Source organism: Primulina eburnea, chromosome 15, assembly GCF_022965805.1.
Source record: "Primulina eburnea isolate SZY01 chromosome 15, ASM2296580v1, whole genome shotgun sequence".
Taxonomy (NCBI): Eukaryota; Viridiplantae; Streptophyta; class Magnoliopsida; order Lamiales; family Gesneriaceae; genus Primulina; species Primulina eburnea.
Genome location: NC_133115.1, coordinates 28,095,222 through 28,112,792, shown reverse-complemented (window position 1 = coordinate 28,112,792; position 17,571 = coordinate 28,095,222). Strand labels below are relative to the sequence as shown.

Genomic DNA, 17,571 nt, shown 5'->3' with positions numbered 1-17,571 from the left:
AAGTGGGACAAGTGTTATTACAACTCCTACTACTGGTATTCTAGTCTATCACTCTCCCAAATCTAAATCCATATGATCCTCTTCAACTTCCTCTTCTTCTTCTTCGGGATCCTCCTCGGGTTCATCTTCATGGTTGACTATGACTGCTTCTAGATGTTCCACATGACCATGCAGAACTGCATTCTGGTCGCTAAGAACTTCGACAGTGTCTTGCAACTCATGAATCTGAGCATCCGTCTGCTCACAATACTGGTTATGCTGATGCACAAGTTGGTGATTCTGATCCTTAAGCACTTGGATCTTCTCAACCAAGGTATCACGTAACATGATGAATTCTGCGACAGTCTCTTGGGATGTTTCAAACTCTTCTTGAGCTTTCCTACTCCTCTCTTCTGCTTCATGCAGATAATGAGCATAACGTTGAACATCACCCTCTAAGTGTTCTGCTCGACGCTCCAACTCGTCCTTGTCCAGCTTTAGGCAGTAGTTATGCCCCTTTAGTTTCTCTAGCTTCCTCTCTAAGTTCTTAACGTAGCTACTTTGGTCAGCTATATCCTACATCCAAAACATGAGAGTAAAGGTTCAGAATTGATATCAAGAATATGGATTAAGTTATAGACAAGTACTGGAATGAATAGAATCAGTAAGCCTATAACATTCGATAGTAGAAAATAGTTCAAAAGTTTTCGGTCTCAGAATGGCGTGAAAAATTTATTAAAAATCTTTCACATCAAGAATATGAATGGTACCAAGTTTGGTGCAAAAATACTAAGCCATTTGGAAATGAAAATTCCTCAAAGCTTCAAAATTTTGGAAAATTTTACGGAAATGATGATATCCCTATATAAACGATGGATTTTAGGCTTTGTCGGTGGTGCTAGAACGATAAGTAGTTCTAGGTTAGGTTCTCCTCGTCGAGAGCTTTCCAACGCCTACTTTTAATGGTAAAAATTCCTCCTGGATCAAAAGTTATGGTCGTTTGAAGTTTGCGCGAAAAACACCTCAACTTCTATGTCATTTTGCGAGGTCTACTGCATTTGCTTGCTGGAATTCACTTGCTACTGCAATTCTGATGCTACTGCATTCAGTCTGCTGCTTTTCCAGCATTGTCTGCTGCATTCCGAGTCTACTGACTCCGTCTTCTGCATTCAGATCTACTGGTTTCCTTCTACTGGTTCTGGTTTCAGACTACTGGTCTGATACTACTGGTCTCCATCTACTGGTTCTGGTTTCAGATCTACTGGTCTACTGATTTGTTTTCCTACTGATTTTCTTAACTGTACGTATTCAGTCTATCATTTCAGTAGTCTATTACAGTAGCTTATTTTCAGTAGTCTATTTCAGTAACCTTCAGAACTTATTCTCAGAAGTCTATAAGAACTTATTATTTCTAGTTCCTCCTCCCCAGATTATGAAACCCGGTTCTGCTCTGATACCACTTCAATGTCACGCCCCGGGACGGGGGTTGGTTGACACCGGCGTTGCTCTCAAATTTACATTCGAAAACAACAAGCCTCGGAGTACAGAATTCATAAACCAGTCTTTTATTCATAATACGAAGTAAATCAATTGTCTCTTACAACCCTGATACTGATGTTTTACAGCGGAAATGTAAAACTAGACATCATAACATTGCCTTAACAGATACAGCGGAACTAACATAACATAACATAAACTGAAAACAATAATCTTCTTCACCAGCCCCAGAACTGGATCTGCTCCTCTTCTTCTAGCCTTTCTTCATCGTTCTTATCTGGAATGGTTTGGTGGGTGAGTGATATGGTTGTCACTCAGTAAGCGGGGGCGGGAATAACTCCCAGTTTTCGAACATCATTTTAATACAGAAACCGTAATACAGTAATATACAGAAAAACTCGTATTTCATAACATAAATCAGAATTCAGAAACTTCAGGTTTCAGATCAGAAATCAGAATTGGTAAGCACTGAACACGTTAGTGAATTTCATGGCTAAATTGATATCAGTCCCCTATATGTTCTCTCCTCTAAGGGGTGAGGCCAGAATCAGAATCAGAATTCAGAAATGTTCAGAATATATATTCCTACCATTAGTTCACTAGGGAGTTTCAGTGCTTCAAAATCATATGTCAGAAATCATGCAGAAACTGAACTTTAAAACAGAATTATCAAACAGATTTCAAGATATTTATATATAAGCCCACTTACAGTAAATTGCTAGAGTTTCGGTTGAAGTCTACTGAAATCTGCTTGCCTCGCTATTGGATTTTATAGCTTCGAAATTGCACTCTCTTAGCTCTAATTTCAGGTGATAACTCAAGGTTTTGGTAAACCAATTCAGGTGTTTGAGAGTGATATTTATAGGCAATGTTTCTGACTGTTAGACTCTCAATTAATGGCCATAATCTGCCATTAACAGCCTTTATTCATGTTAATGCTTCAGTTACAAGTCTAAGCTGAATCAGTAACTGACTGCTGCTTCTTTCTCGCTCTTCTGCTGCTGCTGATTTTTCGTTCTTCTACTGCTGCTGCTGGAAAAATACATGTCTGCTGGAAAAATACCAGCTTCTGAATATTATCTTCTGCTGTAAATTTTGCATTGCATGCTGAAATGCTTTTGCTGGAAATTCGGGTTCTCACAGAGGAGCCTCCACGGAATAAAAAACACTCTAAGCCTTCTGATTCAAGCAAAAAGTCTAAGTCTAATAGAGACTAAGTCACAAAATAATGTCTAGTCAGTTTCAGTTTTGGCTTTGCAGAAATAACTTTGAAGTTACTTTAGTTCATTTTACATTAAATGAATTAAGTGTTTTTTTTATACTACATGCATATTTTGTCAATCAACAAAAAACGAAAATTGTGGGATCTATTAGATTTTGGTTATTTAACAAAAGGCTACTGATTTTTAATATGAACATTTAATAGAGACTATCCAGACTGAATTCATAAGCGAAAACCTGAAAATTCATGCCAAAATTCTTTCTCAAACCTAACTGATATTTAGCATAACCAATTCCTCAAGCAAATTGAATATCAAATGTCACTGATTCACAATGTCTATCGAAGACATTACAGAACTGAATTAGTCAAAAAATATAACGGATAGACTTTGAAGATTATCCAGAACATTCTCTTTAAGGATCAGAGCCTAGCCAATTATATCAAATAAATATCCTTTGTACCTTAACAACTTTTTAGTCCGTTAAAAATTCCATATTTCATACGCACTACTAGAGTATATGTTGTCAGAAAGGACGATGACGTGACAAGACATTTACTCTATATGTAGCGGCTATTTGATTCAAAATGTTTTTGTTGGATCTTTGCCTATAAATAAATCATTTGAGTGGACATTCAGACTTTACAATTCTTTACACAAGCTTTATTTTGTGATTCACGTTTTCATAGCCTTATTGATCAAGCACAAGCTTTATTTTGTGATTCACGTTTTCATAGCCTTACTGATCAAGCATAATTTGAATCACATGCTTAAATGTTTATTGCAGATCATTTAAGGATAATTTGTGCTAGTGTATTTTGTTAAAAAAATACATGTAAATGACAGTAAAAGTCTTACTTATTTTAGTTAGTCGGTTGGATGACCAAAATTGAAAAGAACGGAAAAAAAAAGTTCAAATGCCAAAATTTAAATAAATAAATATATATTTCCTCATTATGATTGCAGTTAGGTTTCAAATTAATGAAATTTCACATAAAATGCCACTTTCATTCCAAACCCGTGACTCCTTTAAATATTTCCCATGCATAAATACATACTTGCCTAGACATGCACTAGCTCACATGAAGAATTAAAGAAACACACATCATGGGAAATTGCATCCTCAAAGTAGTCGCAGACGTAGCACACGAGCTCGAATCGATCAAGATCACGCCATACTTCAACCAACTTCGCGTAGATGGAAGCCGGAAATCTGTCAAAGTGTTGCCTCCTAAGGAGGGTGTGTGGAGAGTGAAGTTGGTGATTGATCCCAAGGATTTGGAGGAGATCATGTCGAAGCAAGTGAACATTGAAGCATTAATAGAGCAAATGCGGATCGCTGCCATCTCTACTCCTCGACGAGAAAAGGGATCCCGACGGGCTTTAAGTTAAGCCACCTCCAGTGAGGCCCCGTCGTCACTTATTTTGCTTTGTTTTTTTATACGGGGCATACTGATCATGATCAATCAAGAATATCAAAACAAATTTGAACGAAAACAAGTCAATGGAAAAATAACTAGAAAAAAAAAAGTGCCAACTATTCTTACAGGAAGAAATACCCTTTTTATTAGAAGCTCGAATTATCAATGTGGGATTCCTCGTTTTATTTTAATTAGTTAAAATATGCCAACTATAACCGAAGAGAGTGAAACTGCCTGCTTTAGTAAAAGAGTTAACAAAATTGATAGCTGCAAAAATCGGTTAGTGGAAAATTTCGACCTTCAAAGCAAGATTAATCGATCGTAATTATAATGAGTTTATAATTAATTATTTAGTAAATTTAGAATATACTGATTAAATAATAAATTAGTATTAGTGATTACTAAGTATAAGATTCTCATTGAATATTATAAAGGAGTTAAAATTAATTAACTAATTAATTGATTACGTAATTAAATATTATTTAATTATACAATATCATGTATGTTTGACAAAAGTTGATACTTATTTAATTAATTATGGTATTATCAAAAGTTGAATATATAACATGAGATCATGACTCATCTATGCATTAAATGATAGGATTGGAGAATCCTAACACAACTCTAAATTCCCAGTTAGATCATGAAACCTATTAGAGTTTTGACAAATAAATATATACAAATTAGAATACTAATAGAATTCTAACTTGGTATTAATGAGATTCTAATTCAAGATACATGGTATGATTCTAAGTTAATCCACGAAATCTATAAATATGACATTTGATGTCATATTTTAGATGCTAGAATTTTCCTCTCCCTCACAATACAAAAATCGGCCCCTCCCTCTTGTTAAACAAGCCTCAGCCGTGACACCACCAGCCAATCACCACTACGCTGCCGCATCGTTACTGTTTCTTGAAAAATTCTAGCAATCATCTCGACATAAATTACTCCTAGTTTTCTAGTGCAATCTAGGAAAAATGAAATTTCTGATAAGAAGGTTGAAGAATTAAATACGCAAAAATAAATCAAATCTAAACGTCCTATGAATGGTTTTAAATCAGACGCCGCCCAGAAACGTTTTGAATATCAAAACAAAATATTTAAAACTTCGGCTGCATATTATGGTAAGAAAACGGTATACCAACAAATTCTTGAAAGATTCAAATTCATAAACTCGTCCTCCCACTATCATCTCAATAATCTTAACTTCTTTCACAGCTCAAGACTTTCGAGCTAGTGACATTCTATCAACATGGACAGCGCCATAGTTGCGTGATTATAAATAAACTCCACGATTATAGACATTACTCAAATCACCACACATCTTGAATAAGGGCAGTGTCTGCAAGAAGCTGATGAGTGTATTTGAAGATCCGTCCATCCTTTCATCTCAAACAAGATGTATGCTGCAATTTTCTAGCACAACCATTAGTTCTTTGCAATATAGATATCAATAACGCGGAAAAACTAGCATATTTACCTTTCATGGTGATGCTTTGTTGGCTGCAGTTACTGTCAAAGAGATAAAGTCGCTCAACAAGCTATTTAGGAAACCTAGCAGCACTTTAGTTGATGATGGTTTCCTAAACAGAGTAATCCATCAGTCATGACTTACTAGCTCTTTTGTTAAGGTTCATTTCCCTCTTCGTGTCTATAGTTACAACGGTCAAAACGACAAAGAACTCAGCTGCCTCCGAACTTTATCAAGATGTTGTCATACGAGGAGTTTATGCTTGGACTGTTCGGAAATAGAAAGAGGTAAGACGCTTGCTATTAACATTTGCAAAGTTCAATTCAGGATGGACCTACAGATGCCCCCAAAACCGGAAAAAACGACAAATTTTGTACTCAAATATAAGAAAATGAAGCCAATCACTAAATCCAAATCTTGGTTACAGACACCCCCAAAACCGAAAAAAGCCATAAATTTTGTACTCAAATATAAGAAAATGAAGCCAATCACTAACTCCAAATCTTGGTTTAGAGTTGTTTTTCTCCTTGGAACCGAGGAAGTCATTGCCAATCGCTCTCCTTTTTTCTCTCTTTTGTATATTTATGTTGTTTTAGTAATTGCGGGTTATAATCTTGTTTCTGACTCGGCAGATCATTGATTTATTTGACCTGAAACATGAGGGAGCAATAGATTTTGGGGATTTCGCCAGATCTATGAACACATTTCATCCTGCTACGCCTCAAGAAGAGAAAGCGATTTGTACTAATGAATCACTCTTTATGTCTAAATTCCTATTGCTAGCCATTCTTTGAAGCACATTGCTTTCTCATATTACAGTCACGAGTGGGTCTCATGTGAGACCGTCTCACGGATCTTAATCTGTGAGACGAATCAACCATATCCATATTCACAATAAAGAGTAATAATCTAAGCATAAAAAATAATACTTTTTCATGGATGACCCAAATAAGAGATCCGTCTCACAAATACGACCTGTGAGACCGTCTCACACAAGTTTTTGCCTACAGTCACAATTATTGTACGGTATATGGCAGACTGGATGGCGAGGTAATAATAATAAAATTATTCAAAGATTTGTACAGGTAAATCAGATACTTTTAACTAACTTGGTTCAAGGTAAAGGAAATTATCAAGAAATTTCTTGATGAATCAAACTTGATCCTGTCTGATGGTACTATAGAAGGTATAACAGAAAAGTTGCGGAAAATGCAGACATTCTTACTTACTCTGCTAATTTTAACAGTTGATGTTAATACTTGCTTTTGTATACGCAGACATTCGATGAAGCAGCTTACAAGAGAGATGGGAAGATAGACATAGCAGAGTGGAAAGACCTTGTTACTTGGAAACCATCCTTCTTAAAGAACATGACAATTCCTTACTTGAAGTAATTTTTTATCTTAACCATATTTCTCCGATTTTTTACAGCTCCCGGTCAAAAAGTTAACACCAAAACCATTTACAATCCAAGATTCAAAACTAGGCTAAGTTCGTGAAGTTCAGAAATATAACAGGTACATTTCCTAATTTCGTGTCGAGATCAGAAAGAGGAGAAATTGCTAACTAGTGTCTATGAAAGGTCTATGGACTACTTATGGTATGAAACTCGAAAACTTTCCCCAGCGAGCACATACATAAATAAAACACAAGTTTTCAAGGAAGTAAAATCCACATAATAAAATATGTAAAAAGCATTATTATGATCTCCGTTCTCGTTCTATATGTCTACGTAATTCAGTGGTTATTGGTATTGAGAAATCAGATTTTACTATGGTCATGCTGCCTTTTGGGATTAGTCTTGCATTTTACTTTAGCATGTCTAGAAAATTCACGAGGTAGAATTGCACTGGCAGCATCAGAGTAATGAAACTGGTTGCCAATTGTGACTCGAAGCATGACTACAAGCCATGTTAAGAGAAATGCAATTTATACATTTTCTCTTTGTCCCAACAGCATGGAACAGTCTGAGACATTAAGTCTTAACAGATGACAGAAACATAGCACTAGACAAAAATGTGAGCATAACACACGTACATACTTTGAAATGATATCAGGAGCCAAAATTCTGAACAGAACAGTTCTTATTCTTTATAATGCTTGAAATGCATCACAAAAGATTATGTTGGCTTCATTCTGGAGATCTCTTATCATCACATTTATCATACATTCTCGGTTTTTGCGTTGAAGTTTGATATTCATACAATCACGAGTAAATAAGGAGCAGATCCTGAAGGAGCCTGCTTGATCCCAGTCGATTTACTGACCTTTGTGATATATAGGTTTTGCAACATGCATAAGGCTATAGGCTAGCCGATTTATGGGAAGCTCTACAATTTTTTTATAAATAATTCAAGGTTACATTCATATGGGAACCAAAATCGAAACTATTTTACATAATAGAACCGATAACACTTGGTTCCAAAACCGGAACCAAAACCAAAGACTAGCAATTCAGCTCCAATCCTTTAAAACAAGAAATTCGAAATGAAAAGGTGTGAAATTGTATCTAAAACAATGATTGATCTTAAGATTTAAGACCTTGAAATATGCAGAGAGTTTATTTCGTATAACTTAAACCACTACTTCATAAAAATTAAGCTCAAGTCCTATCGTTATTTCTTCTTGTAATACAAAACATTCATAAAATTCAATAACTTAATGATCAGACGATGAACTTGAATCAGTATAATAACCTCATCAGCTGTGTCATTATTTAAACGACGAACTTTGGTTCAAACGAGGCAGGAACTGCACCGTGCTCAACTGGTTCGATTTCGCTTCCACCTTTTAGGGAAATGGGAACCGCCGATTTTCGATGGCCGTGAGTGAAGAAGATGCATTGCTTCAGTAGAAGAACTCGTAAGTTTTACATAATAATAATAACTACACAATTTTGCAGTGAATCATATAATGGAAGTCACGCTACCTTACAACATAGAACAATTCACTCGAAGGGAACAGTACACTTAACTAATTTTAAGAATGTTACTGGTTTGAAGATTAGAGCCGAGAATCAAGTAGAACAAAATGGATGTTTTGATGCCATGGAGAAGAAATCAACGCAGCTCAAAGGAAGAAAAAAGGGACGAAAACCAAGGATCTTTACCTCAGATGCAATAATCATCTATTTTCCACCCTTGAAGAACATTGTTGCAGCCCAATATCAAGAAAATGAATCCCATCCGATGCAGGAAACAAGTTTTCACCTCCCCGCATCATCGTCAAATTCAAGCAGGAAAAAAAAACTATTTGGAAATATTACATTCAGAAAAATAGGCCCTGATCAAGGAAAAATCACCAGCAAACAGAATCTTTTTCGAAGATGGAAAAGAAGCGGAACTTTCTCGAGCACACACAAAACTGAAGCGGAAAAAATTGGAGGTGCGGGGAATCGAACCCCGTGCCTCTCGCATGCGAAGCGAGCGCTCTACCATATGAGCTACACCCCCATCGACCTTCGAGAGGCTTATTGATATGTATTAAAAAGCTTTAGGTCCTTTCGGTTTTAGCTATTTGTTTTTTAATCTTCAGTAAATTTTTTTTCTTTAAAGTTTAATCAATTGATACATATAATGAAAAACATATGATATTTAAAAATTTTAGTTAATATTTTAACAAGCCACCTTGGTATTTAAAAGTTCGGGTTGAATTTCGATAAGTGGATTTGATTTGAAGCTCTCCACTTGAGTGTTTCTTATTAAAAATCACTGAATTTAATATATATTTGATTTGAAATTCATTGGATTTTGTCAATGTCAAACAAGTCTAGGACTTGTAATCTATCAATGAAATACACTCCTACATTACATTTTTTTAATGATTGGATTGTTGGTCTCACATGCGACAACTTGAGACAATAAATATGAAAATAAAGAATAAATTAGACATCGAGATTTACGTGGAAAACCTTTAAAAATTATTAGGGTAAAAATCACGGGTAAAATGAAAAGAACTTCACTACAATATTTTATGATGTACAACTCACTCACTTTGTTTCCAAAGAAGACACGCATTCTCTTAATACAAGAGAACAAAACACCTCACAGATATTGTAGAACTAAGCACGCAAATGCTATAAGATGAGAGAAAACTCAAAAACTGAAAAATTTCAAAATGAGGGGAGGGATCTCCCGCGTATTGTGGAATGCGTTTCAATCTTTCCCCAACAAATTATTCCCCGACCGCTACAAATTATTTGGCCGAAATACAATTAATATGGCTGACATTTCTCTCACTTGGAGATTTGATTGAGAATCAAACACATCTTCACAATCTTTTCAATCTTGTCATTCTCTGCTATTTACGTTTCTGCTAGGCCACTTGACGATCTGCAACACTCAAACTTATCGATGTTTACTAGCTTGGTCAGAACATTAGCTATGTTATCTTTTGTATGGATCTTCTGCACATTCACGCTTCCTTCTTCTACTACTTCTCGCACAAAGTGAAATTGGACTCCAATGTATTTAGTTCTGAAATGAAAGGCTGGATTCCTTGCGATGTGCAAGGCACTTTGACTGTTAAAAATCAAATGAACATTCTCTTGTTTGTGCCCGATCTCCTCCAATAACCTTTTACTCCATATTACCTCCTTGCAAACTTGAGTATCTGCCATGTATTTTGCCCCTGTTGTAGATAACGTCACAAATGTTTGCAGTTTTAAAACCCAGCTTACAGCTTCCACTGCAAGTGTAAACATATAACCAATAGTAGATTTTCTCTTATAACACATAACTGAATCGACATAGACTCTGAGTGTAAATTCTGATCCTTCATAACATAATGCAGCATTTGAGGTACCCTTAACATATCTAAGGATCCTCTTAACAGTGCTCCAATGCTCTCGTCCAGGATTCGCCATATACCACTAACTACTCCCACTACTTGAGAAATGTCCGGTCTTGTACAGATCATGACGAACATCAAACTTTCCACTGCTGATGCATATGGTACGCGAGACATCTCCTGAAACGACCTCTATTTTTTTTCTAATCTTAAATCATAAATTATAAATTACTAAATAAAATAATTTAACATAATCAACCATCATAATAATTTAGCATATGAAATCTCAAGTACATAAAATAAATCCTAAATCATCTCCTAACCAAACTTCCTAAATCGACCTTTGAAAAGATCACTAACAATAAAAATAAAACATAAGAATATCTCTAGATAAAATCATGAACATAAATCTGTAAATCATAAATCTAATAAGCTAGTGTGGAAACATAAAGGTCCTCGGGTGTGTACTGTTGTGCTCGATCCCCTCAATCGTCACCGCCTCCCATAATCATCAAGTCTTGCATCATACAAACCTAGTGAGTCTAAAGACTCAGCACGTTCTAAACATAGATAACATAATACATATACAATCACATGCATTAAAAATCATATTTGTACATAAAATAGCTTTTGGACAATAATAAACAATTTCAAAAAAAATCATTTAAGCATAATTAAATCGTACATAATAAAATCATTTTAAAATAACTTTAAGCATATATAAATCATTTAAAAATCATTAAGCATAAATCATATATCATAATTTCATTTTAATCGTAAGTTTTCTATCATATATCATTTTAGGGGAAGTTTGATCCTTGAAAATGACTAGCTTTTATCATTTGGTAAACTGCAGTCTTAGCTCCACATGGCCTATGGGGGTGTGTACTAGGCTCCACCGTGGAAATACGATCGTTGGGGTTCCCACGGGGGCCTTTTCCCATAGACAGGTTCTCTCTGGGGTCTTTTCCGATAAATGGGTTCCCCCAGGCCTCCCATAAATGGGTTCCCTCGGGGTCCTTTTCCCGTAAATGGGTTCCCTTTGGGGCCTTTTCTCCTCACGTTATCCCCACAAAATCATATACCATAAATCATATATTTAGTCACAGTCAATTCACATCCCTCAAAATATTTTTATTTTTCTTTAAAACATAAAATAGCATACCTTTCCAAAAACATCAATTTAAACATTAAATATTGCACAGCTTTACCATGAATCTAAAAAATACATATTATCATCAAAATCATCATTTTAAATCATATAATATCATTTAACAAGCATTATGATCCTTCGGGACGCTGCCAAGAATTTTCGTATTTTCCTAAGTGTAAAATGATTGTTTTGCCCCTGGACGTAAAAATTCTCGAGTTTATCTTTTTCTCACATGTAATGACATGAAAATATTCTAAATAAATATTTAAGCTTACATGAATTTTCTCATATTTTTATTTGATTTAAATCGATGACTTTTAAATTAATCTTTAAATAAGACATATTAACGCATTTTAATCACGAATTAAATCAAACCTTTATAAAATTTCCAAATTAAAAACTTAGACTTTTAATAATTATTTAAGCTTAAAACTAATTTTCCATAATTTTATGGAGCTTAAAACTAGGCTTTTCAATTTATTCTTTAGTTAGCGTTTCGTGTGGCGATTAAATCTCGGAATATTCCAAAACTCGTTATTTTGATCCCAAATTTTAAACATAACATTTTTAGTATTTATTCTACCATTAGGAACCATGAACCGCACCCGTGGACCCATGGTTCTATTTTTTATTCTAAAATTAAAAATATTGACACCTAATCGAAACCACCGATCCATCTCCCGATTTACTCGAGCTGCGCCCGAGCCACCTTGAGCCAAACCCTAGCCAACCCACCTAGGCACCATCCTCACCAACCCTGACCCAAAGGACTGTCGGCAAAATGGGGCCAATGATATTAAAAGTTGGTTGAATTTTAAACGTGGTGGTTGGCTAACATTTCAGAAGACGGAAGACGTGTTTTATGCGTATAAAACGTGTGTTCACACGGACAAGAGGCTCTATAGATAGAGCTCTCCCTTCATTCTGAAATCATTCCTTCTTCGAGTTTTATCTCATTCTATAGTATTTGAGTGATTAGTTCTATAATATTTGTGATGTGTTTGTTCTCCTGTATTAAGAGAGTGTATGTTCTATTTCGAAACATAGTGAGTGAGTTGTACACCACAAAATATTATAGTGGAAATTCTTTTCATCTTGCCCGTGGTTTTTACCCTAATAATTTTTAGGGGTTTTCCACGTAAATCTCGGTGTCCAGCTTATTCTTTATTTTCAGGTTTTATTATCTAAAATTCCGCACGTGAGACCAAAAAGTGGTATCAGAGCCCTGGTTTAAAATTTCTTAAAATTCTGAGTATGCTCTGTGGTTGCATCCTAGACTGATCTTCCACATCAGAAAATATTTTTTGAGATTTTTTATGTAAGGCGAGATTATTTTGTCTAGACTACTAGATTGTTGTAGACATAATGATGGGTGGGTACGAAATAGCAAAATTCAACAGAAGCAATTTTATGCTGTGGAAAATAAAGATACAAGCAGTTTTAAGAAATGAGAATGGCTTGGCGGCTATTGTAGATAGACCGGTAGAGATTACGGATGATGGAAAGTGGAATGAGATGAATGATAATGTTGTTGCCAATTTACACTTGGCTATAGCAGACGAAGTTTTATCAAGTATCTATGAAATAAAAACAGTCAAAGTTATCTGGGATACTCTGACAAAGATGTACGAGATCAAGTCGTTACACAACATGATTTTCCTAAAGAGAAGGCTTAATACTCTTCGGATGGCAGAATCCTCATCGATGACCGACCATATCAATACACTAAATACTCTATTTGCCCAATTCACTTCCATGGGGCATAAAATAGGGTAAAATGAACGTGCAGAGCTTCTACTTTAAAGTCTACCCGATTCATATGATCAACTTATCATCAACATAACCAACAATATTCTTATGGGCTTTCTAATATTCTACGATGTCTTAACTGCGGTTCTCTGTGAAGAAATCCGGTGCAAGAATAAGGAAGATAGGTTGGTAACCTCGAAGTAGGCAGAGGCTTTACCGATGATAAGAGGAAGATTCATGGATCGTGACTCCAGTGGGAGCCAAAGAAGAGGTAGATCAAATTCGAGAAGTAAGGAGAAAAATATTTACTGCTTTAAATGTACGGTAAAGGGCACTTCAAGAAAGAGTATACGAGTATCGAGAAAAGTTCTCAAGGAAATGTGGCCAGTACTTCAGGCGGTAGTAAAATATTATTCAGCGAAGCAGCAACTGTTGCAGAAGGTAGGCACAAATTTTGTGACACATGGATTATGGATTCAAGAACGACGTGACACATGACGTCTCGGAGAGAATGGTTTGACCATTATGAACCAATCTCAGGAGGATCTGTATTCATGAGAAATGATAATGCCTTGGAAATCTCTGGGGTCATTACTATCAAAATTAAAATGTTTGATGGCACCATTCGCGTCATACAGGAGGTGTGACATGTGAAAGGACTGACAAAAAATCTTTTGTCCTTGGGGCAATTGGATGACATCGGGTGTAAACTCGTATCGAGAACGGGATCATGAAAATAGTGAAGGGTGCGCTTGTGGTTATGAAGACGGAAAAAGTTGCTGCAAATCTGTATGTACTTTGGGAGAAACACACATGGAGGTAGAACTAGTTGTTGCATCAAATGGTTCAGAAGAAGAATTAGCAGTGTTATGGCATAGAAATCTCGGGCATATGTCAGAACGAGGGTTGAAAATTCTCTCAGAACGGAAGCTATTGCCGGGACTTACAAAAGTGTCATTACCCTTTTGTGAGCACTGTGTTACCAGTAAACAACACAGATTAAAGTTTGGCACTAATACTGCCAGGATAAATTATATTGGAGCTGATTCATTCGGATGTTTGGCAAGCACCGGTTGTATCCCTAGGAGGAGCGAGATACTTTGTCTCGTTCATTGATGATTTCTCTAGGAGATGTTGGGTGTATCCAATCAAGAAGAAATCAGACGCTTTCCAGATCTTCAAAGATTTCAAAGCGCGGGTTGAACTTTATTCAGAAAAGAAAATCAAATGCCTGAGGACTGACAATGGAAGAGAATATACCAATGACGAATTTGATGCATATTGTCAACATGAAGGCATCAAAATACAGTTCACGACGGCTTACACACCTCAACAGAATGGAGTGGCGGAGTGGATGAACAGAACCTTGTTGGACAGAACAAGAGCTATGTTGAGGACTGCGGGTCTAGACAAGTCATTTTGGGCGGAAGCAGTCAAAACCGCTTGTTATGTTATCAATCGTTCTCCTTTAGTGGCGATTGATCTGAAGACTCCTATGGAGATGTGGATGGGGAAGCCGACAGATTATTCTCATTTGCATACATTTGGAAGTCCGGTGTACGTTCTGTACAATGAGCAAGAAATATCAAAGTTAGATTCGAAATCCAGAAAATGTATCTTCTTGGGTTATGGTGGTGGATTAAAGGGGTTTTGCTTGTGGGATCCTACTGTTCACAAGCTTTTCATCAGCAGAGATGTTATCTTCGAGGAAGATAAAGTAAAAGGAGACAAAGACACATCGGATTCAGAAACTAGTATTTTTCGGTGGAAAATAAGACGGATGAATGTCAAGTTTCTTGTGAAGCAGTACCAGAGCACGAAGAACAAGAACATGTTGAGTCTGAGGTTTCCAATGTGAGGCAGTCAACTCGAGACAGAAACCACCAGGTTGGCTTTCAGATTATGACACTGAAAGCAATATTGCATATGATCTATTATCAGAGGATGGTGAGCCATCGAGTTTCCACGAGGCTACTCAAAGCTTGGATGTATCCTTGTGAATGATAGGAATGCAAGAAAAGTTGGAGGCATTAGACAGGAATAAAACTTGGGATCTTGTTACATTACCACAAGGGAGGAAAGCTATTGGAAACAGATGGGTCTATAAGATCAAGCGTGATGGCAATAACCAAGTGGAGCGGTATCGTGCTAGATTGGTGGTAAAAAGGTATGCTCAGAAAGAAGGCATTGACTTCAATGAGATATTTTCTCCTGTGGTTCGGCTTACAACAGTCAGAGTGGTGCTGACATTGTGTGCCTTGTTTGAACTACATCTAGAACAGCTAGATGTAAAAACTGCGTTTTTCATGGAGATCTTGAAGAAGAAATCTATATGCTCCAGCCAGAAGGTTTTGCGGAAAAAGGCAAAGAGAACTTGGTTTGCAGGTGGAACAAATATCTGTACGGTCTCAAACAGGGGCCGATGTATTGGTACAAGAGATTTGATTCCTATATCATGAGCCTTGGATACAACAGACTAAGTGCAGACCCTTGTACGTATTTCAAGAGGTCTGGTAATGATTATATCATTTTTCTGTTGTATGTGGACGACATGTTGGTAGCAGGCCCCAACAAAGATCAGGTCCAAGCCGCCAACTAGCCCTGGCCATCCCCCAAGCCCCATGAAAAAGGAACGAACCACTAGAACCCCAACAAGCATACACACACTTATTCAAAAAAAACTATCGGCCCAATCTCTGAAATTTAGCCGACAATTCCAGCCTTGTTTTCTCTATTATTATGTCATGTTTTGGCTATAAATCTTTCATATTTTATCATGTATTGGCATAGTGTCCATTGGATTCAAAAGTCGTTTTAAAAATAAGCATAAAATTGTTAAACTTTGAAAATACGCAACTTACCGTAAAATAATCGAACCCACATATTTTTCATGCATAAAGAATTAAATCAAGTATATTATGATTTTTATGATGTTAAAAGATTTTAAGAAACATGGCTTTGCGTTTTAGAACGCTCGAATAAACGATTTTCGGCGAGGGTACGATGTTGGATGACCGGACGACGAAGAACACATGCTTTACTTCTCCTTGACATTCTCCAACATCTGAATTGTGTGTGGGAGGTGTATTTCGGCTGATTGGTGCAAGAAATTGTGGTGTTTTCAAAACCTAAATCACTTATTTATAATTAATTTAACATGTTAATGGCCTTTGGTTTTGGGCTTGCTAGTTTAAGGGTAATTAGGCCTACTTAAATTAATTTAATTGGGCCTAATAACACTTATTTAATTAAAATATAAAATTTTATAAAATAAGTTTTCATAAAAAAATATTTTTGATATTTTAAAACTCCTTGTTTGCCCAAAACCGGCTTCCCGGGAAAAATCGAGCTCGACTCGTAAAATAATCCGAACTCCAATATTTTTAGAAAAATTAAATCATTTTTAAATCATAATAGAATCTTGCCAAAATTACATATCCTTATCTTGGTCGTACCCGGTCTCCTTTCTCCTGCCTATTATCGAATATTGCGGTAAAATCCTTAATTTCATGAAATCATGTCATATTATCATTTAATCATGCAATCATGTCATGTAATCATATAATATATATGATGCTCGCATATAAAATTAATTAAATAAAACAATTAAGCAATTTAAATAATTTTGCATGCATGTGGTTTACGTGGACTAATTTTTTCGGACGTTACATCTCCATCCTCTCTACTTCACTGCTGGGACACATCTTAGAGGATAACTTGAATTTAACAGGAAGAGGGGTCGAAATTGGCTTACAATCTTGCATGTTAAAGCATTGCAAGACTTTCTTCAAATAATTTTTCTAGGAAAACCAAATCTTTCTGTTACTTCTGTCTCGGCGAACTTGCGTTCCTAGAATATTGTTTGATGATCCCAAGTCCTTCAAATCAAATTCTCTAGCTAACTGTATATTCAATCCTTGGACCTGATCTTTGTTGGAGCCTACTACCAACATGTCGTCCACATACAACAGCAAAATAATATAATCATCACCAGACCTCTTGAAATATGTATAAGGGTATGCACTCAGTCTGTTATATCCAAGGCTAGTTATATAGGAATCAAATCTCTTGTATAACACATCGGCGTCTTTTTGAAACCGTACAGAGATTTGTAAAACATGCAAACCAAGTTCTCTTTGCCTTTTTCTGTAAAACCTTCTGGGTGAAGCATGTAGATTCTTCTTCAAGATCTCCATGAAGAAATGTCGTTTTCATATCTAGATGTTCTAGATGCAGATACCACACATAATGCCAAGACACTTCAAGATTCCTCTTGTATGGTGTGAA

At 36.0% G+C, this 17,571-nt stretch overlaps 1 long non-coding RNA gene and 1 other non-coding gene across 2 annotated transcripts; both read right to left on the bottom strand.

The window, feature by feature from the left end:
* Nucleotides 1-4,633: 4,633 nt before the first annotated feature.
* LOC140815261 (uncharacterized) lies at nt 4,634-9,002 on the bottom strand. The gene is made up of 3 exons (XR_012114314.1): nt 8,704-9,002; nt 8,291-8,439; nt 4,634-5,861 (listed from the first exon to the last, which is right to left on the bottom strand). It is a non-coding gene; the product is annotated as an uncharacterized lncRNA (long non-coding RNA).
* On the bottom strand, nt 8,974-9,046 carry TRNAA-CGC (transfer RNA alanine (anticodon CGC)). Its single transcript has one exon. It is a non-coding gene; the product is annotated as a tRNA-Ala (tRNA).
* Between the last annotated feature and the right edge of the window lie 8,525 nt (nt 9,047-17,571).